Source organism: Phaenicophaeus curvirostris, chromosome 8 (genome assembly GCF_032191515.1).
Source record: "Phaenicophaeus curvirostris isolate KB17595 chromosome 8, BPBGC_Pcur_1.0, whole genome shotgun sequence".
NCBI lineage: Eukaryota > Metazoa > Chordata > Aves > Cuculiformes > Cuculidae > Phaenicophaeus > Phaenicophaeus curvirostris.
The window spans coordinates 11,858,173-11,864,039 of record NC_091399.1 but is presented as its reverse complement, the minus strand read 5'-3'; positions in this window follow the sequence as shown (position 1 = coordinate 11,864,039).

Here is a 5,867-nt window from a genome sequence, read left to right as displayed (position 1 = left end):
TTGTCCTGGTCCCTCTGGATGATATCCTGTCCTTCTGGTGTGACAACTGCACCAGTCAGTTTGGTGTCATCTGCAAACTTGCTGAGGTTGCACTCAATCTTTCTGTCTATATCATTGGTGAAGATATTAAACAGCACTGGTTCCAGTATGGAACCCTGAGGAACACCACTTGTCACAGATCTTCATTGGGACATAGAGCCATTGACCATTACACTCTGAATGTGGCCATCCAACCAATTCCTTATCCATCAAACAGTCCACCCATCAAATCTATATCTCTCCAATTTAAATGAAGGATGCTGTTGGGGACTGGGTCAAAGGCTTTACAGAAGTCCAGATAGATCACATCTGTGGCTTCTCATGTCCACTGAGATGTGGGTAACCCATCATAGAAAGCCACTAGGTAGGTCAGATAGGACTTGACCCTGGTGAAGCCATGTTGGCTGCTTCTAATCACCTCCGTGTCCTCCATGTGCTTTAGCAGAGCTTCTGGAAGGATCTATTCCATGATCTTCCCAGGAACAGACAGGTTGGTAGTTCTCAGGGTTGTCTTTTTTACCCTTTTGAAAAGTGGGCACAATGTTACCCTTCTTGCAGTCACCAGGGACTTCTCCTGATTGCCATGACTTTTCAAATAGCCAGGAGAGTGGCATGGCAGCCACATCAGCCAATTCCCTCAAGACTCTGAGATGCATCTCATCAGGTCCTATAGACTTGCATATGTTCAGGTTCTTCAAGTGGTCACAAACCTAATCTTCTCCTACAGTGGGAGGGGCTTTACCCCCCTTGTTCCCTTCTTGCTGTCCATTGACGCAGGAGGGGAGAATGTTTGCCAGTGAAGACTGTGGCAAAAAAGTTAAGTACCTTAGCCTTGTCCTCATCTTTTGATATGTGGTCACCATTTTCATTCATCAGTGGGAGTACCTGCGGGCATAAAAGATTTCAGTTTCGCGCATATGCCGGGACAAGTGGCTGATTCCTTGACATACCCGTCATATTAGCAGCAAGCACAAGAGCAAACGGCAGGTGTTCTCATGATTGCTAGCTTGTTGAGACCTTGGAATCTTTGCCAAGACCCATGAGTTAATAAGAAAAGAATGCATTAGACGCAAAACATGAAGATAAGGCTTACACCTGTGTTTGCACTCTATCACTGTAACCGTGGGATTCTTACAGGTGGAAATTCACTGGGGTAGCTGCTGACTGGGTACAAAAACACTATATAAGGTTTTGCGTCCACTCAATAAAGTGATCTCGTTTGTCACCTTATGGATGGGGTCCATGCTTCAATCGCTACAAATGGCACCCAACTTGAGAGGGACCCACACTTCTCAGGGCAAACCGTGATATTCAGGGTCAGAATCACTGGTTAGAAGCGACAGTAGCAACACCCAGTTGGATGAATTTTGGCGAGTGTTGAGCACTGAAGCAGTCCGGATGAGTAACACCTTAAACAAGGTGAGCAACTGGGAACTGGGGAATAATGGGGTCTTCGATGTCCATGGAGGAGCAGAGTACACTTGATATCTTAAAATCAAGTTTTAAGAAACAGGATGTTAAGTATGCTGAGCAACAACTCAGGGCTTTGTTGAAATGAATACAGGGTCGAGATACAGGTTTGGATGTGATTCATGCAGGTGACATAGAAGTCTGGGACACCACAGGAGTTGAATTATGCAGCTACCAGGGATGACCCTGGGGCACTAAGCCTGTTATCTACCTGGAGGTTAATGATCGAAACATTGAAACACTTAAGATCACACAAAGATTTGGCGGAACCACGAAAGACACAGGAGGACAATGATATTCCGTATTTGGAACCCAGTGCAGGACCATTAGCGACTGCCAACAATCCCTTTGATCCAGGTACAGCAGACCCAAAGAGAACTCTGATTTATTTCCACCCGCAGGGGTGAGGTGACCTTAAACTGTTACAAACTTTTCCTGAGATTTGTTCACAGGACGCCAGAGACTCAAAAACCTGTAAAGAAGAATGCACTAACTGCTCCGTGGCTACCACAGGCCAAGTGGGGAGCCACTGCCCCAGGCCAAGGGGGCTGTCCCCACCACAGCTGCTGCCACACGCGCTTTCTGTAACTTGGGCAGTTTCGGCATTACAGTAGGGACTGCAACAGACCACAACATGAAATGACCCGATTAAAATGGTGTTGGTAGCAGTTCAAGAATCAAGCCAGTTTAAATAATGTGATTTTACAACAAGCACGACTTTTTGCTTATCAGACACTTACAAAGAGACTGGATGTCGGAAAGCTGAAACAGGCATGAACCATATATGGCAATTAGAATCATAGAATCACCAGGTTGGAAAAGACCCATCAGATCATCGAGTCCAACCATTCCTATCAAATACTAAACCATGCCCCTTAGCACCTCGTCCACCCGCCCACCTCCAGGAAGGTGACTCAACCTCCTCCCTGGGCAGCCTGTTCTAGTGCCCAATGACCCTTTCCATGAAAAATTTTTTCCTAATGTTCATCCTGAACCTCCCCTGGCAGAGCTTGAGGCCATTCCCTCTCATCCTGTCCCCTGTCACTTGGGAGAAGAGGTCAGCTCCCTCCTCTCCACAACTTCCTTTTAGGTAGTTGTAGAGAGCAACGAGGTCTCCCCTCAGCCTCCTTTTCTCCAGGCTAAACAACCCCAGCTCTATAGACAGATTGAAGGATGCGCTCGACAAGCAGGTAGACAACCGAGCAGCTAAAGAGGCCTTAATTTTGCAATCAGTGGTAAAAAATCGTGATGACGAAAGTAGAAAGAAAGTAGTCTGAAAAATCCTACAACAGCATCTGGCATCATTTATCTATCAAGCACAGCTGGTGGCTGCTGCCCCGACTATAAACCAGGACAGAAAGACATTCTGTTATAGATGCAGCAAGGAGAGCATTTTAAACGAGACTGACACATGCAATGCCAGAATAGAGGGCCTAAAATCTCCCCTCGGTGTAGAAAGGGTAAACATTTTGCCAGTTGGTGTAGATCAAAATGGGATAAGACTGGGACAGTATCGTCGGGAAACCAGGAGCACAGCGCAGTTTGGAGGCATGTACCGACACAGATGCCTCCATGGCAAGCAGCAGCTCTCACCACAGAGCAAGAACTAGCAGCAGCTCCGGGATGGACGTGGCTGCCACCATCGCAGTAGTGCTGCAGTCGTCCGCAGTTCAGACAATACCACTGAACATTAAAGGACAATTGAGGATGGTTTTACTGCCTTGTTATTAGGACGATCATCAATAACTCGGTTGGGACTCTTTGTTTTACCCTGGGTCACAGATGCAGACTTTACTGGAATAATTCAAGCACTGCTATGGACACCATCTCCACCAGGGTTAATATCAAAAGATAGCCGGATAGCATAATTAATTTTGTTCAAAGCAGCTGTGTTCCAAGCTGACTCTAGAAAGCATGGCTCACTAGGTTTTGGGTCCACAGGAGTCCCTGAAGTACATTGTGTTCACTCCTTATAAACTCAACATCCTATGTAAAAGTGCACATTAACTTTAAAAGGGGGGAAGCAAGAACACCTTAAAATAGCTGTAGTGCAACCCTTTGTTGTGCATGTTCCACTAATCTTATGGGGGAGAGATGTGCTAAGTGCAATAGGAATAGGCATTTGAACCATGAATGAGTGAAAAATTGGGTGCATTGCAAAAATTAGTGGAGAAGCAAATAGATACAAGTCTTATTAGATAATTGTGCATATTTTAAAGTGTTGTATGTGCCTGGTACCATATATAGTTTTAATATCAAAAAATTGTGGATCCAATAGTGATCCATGCTGTTATTATTGACGAGTCGTAACCAACATTATATGGATATATTGAGCTACCTTTGAAATGAGTGTGTGTGTGTGTGTGTGTGTTTGAAGTCCTTCAAACATTTGTAAGACTTACAAATGAGTTTTGATTAATCTTAGAAATACGTCTCGGGGACCTTTCAATCTCAAATGTCCAGTGAGCTGGCAAACATGTAGATTTACCTGGGATCTTTTGGAATGAAAGGCTGCAGAGTGTAAAATTTTAAAATACCTAGCAAAACAACAACAACAACAAAAAAAAAAAACAAAAAAAGAAAAAGAGAGAGAGAGAAAAAAAGAAATGGAAAAAGCTCAGCCTTGTGGCTGTGTGTGTGAGTGCTCCCCCTTCTCTTCCTTTCCTCCCTGAGTGTAAAGTTTTTTTCTTTTCAGCTCTTTCTAGGAGCCATCCAGATGAGTTAACTGTTTTTTCTCTCTAGGGAAATGCCAATTTGTGAGAACACTCTGCATGCCAGTGTCCCTTATCAGATCAGCAACTGCTGGACCCTGGCGAAGACAACCGGTAAATGGGGTTTGAGCCAGATATAGTTTTAAGGGCCCAAAAAGGAATAGAAAAGGAAAGGAATAGAAAGCCCAATTAATAACTTTTTACAGCATAGCACTAATAGTGGAATTATATGCAGTGGTAAAGGCCTTTGAACGGCATCATAGTCCCTTTAATTTAGTTACAGATTCACAAAACATAGCTGGAGTAGTGCAGCATATAGAAAGAGGATGTTTAAAACAGGTAAACAATGAGTGCTTGTTTTTAATGTTGAGGCAGTTATGATTTCAAGTCACAACTAGAAAAGGAGAAAACTTCCAGGATTTATAGTCGAAGGGAACAGAATAGCAGACAGGCTGACAGTAGTGGCTGTCCAAGGCCCACTACCAAACATTATCTAACAAGTACGAATGTCACAGAATTTTATCACCGGTCTGCCAAGGCACTATGAAGGCAATTTAAAATTTCATTGGAATTAGCCTGGAATATAGTAAAAATGTGCCCAGATTGTCAACAAATAACACCATTAAGACCTGGAGGAGCAAACTCAAGGAGATTAAGCACTTAATAAATTTGGCAAACAGATAGTACTCACATTCCCGAATTTGGAAGATTGAGATATGTACATGTTTTGATTGACATATATTTGAATGCTGTACGGGCAACAGCACATACGGGGGAATCTTCAAAGGAAATAGTGAAGCATTTTGTCAATGCATTTTCAGCCTTGGAAATTCTCACACAGGTAAAAACAGACAGTGGGCCAGGATATGTAAGGACCAATTTAAGAAGTTTTTTCAAACCTAGGGAATGACACATGTCACAGGCACTCCACATACTACACAAGGACAGGCGATAGGAGAGCAAGACCATCAGACACTAAAAATTATGTTGTTAAAACAAAAAGGGGGAATGAAGTGTGAAACACCACAGAACAGATTAAAGAAAGGACTGTATGTATTGAATTGCTTAAATGTGCGAGAAAATCAGGGAATGGAACAATCACCTATAGTAAGGCATGTTTCATCTTAATGAACAGAGGGTCAGCAGCTCAACAAGGAAGGAGACAAGGTATTATTAAAATCTTTGGAATAAGGCCAATGGGAAGGACCATATCAGTTAATAACATGAGGTCAAGGAAATGCTTGTGTTTCCACAGGTCAAGGACCTGAGTGGATGCTAGCACGGTGTGTCCATTCATATTTAGCCAGAGATGGTAATTCTGAGGAAGATGATGGCAGTACTAATATGGACAGCAATAATGCTGGGGCTGTACCGGCACTCATGGACGTGACAAGAAGCTTGAAGATGAACACTGGTTGAAAAGCTTGTTATAAGGATTTTGGGGCTGGAAAATTTGTTTGGTGGATAAGGATTGATGAGCTAGCTAATGGCTTTAATCAAAATTGCTTTTCTTTGCATTAGTATATTTCTTTTTATGTGTAGTAAGATATTTCTATGCCTAATCATGTGTTTATCATGTTTTCCATGAAAGGTACAACAAGCAATTGATGGTTCTTCGAAGGCTGTGATGTTTGTAAACAAAGAAGG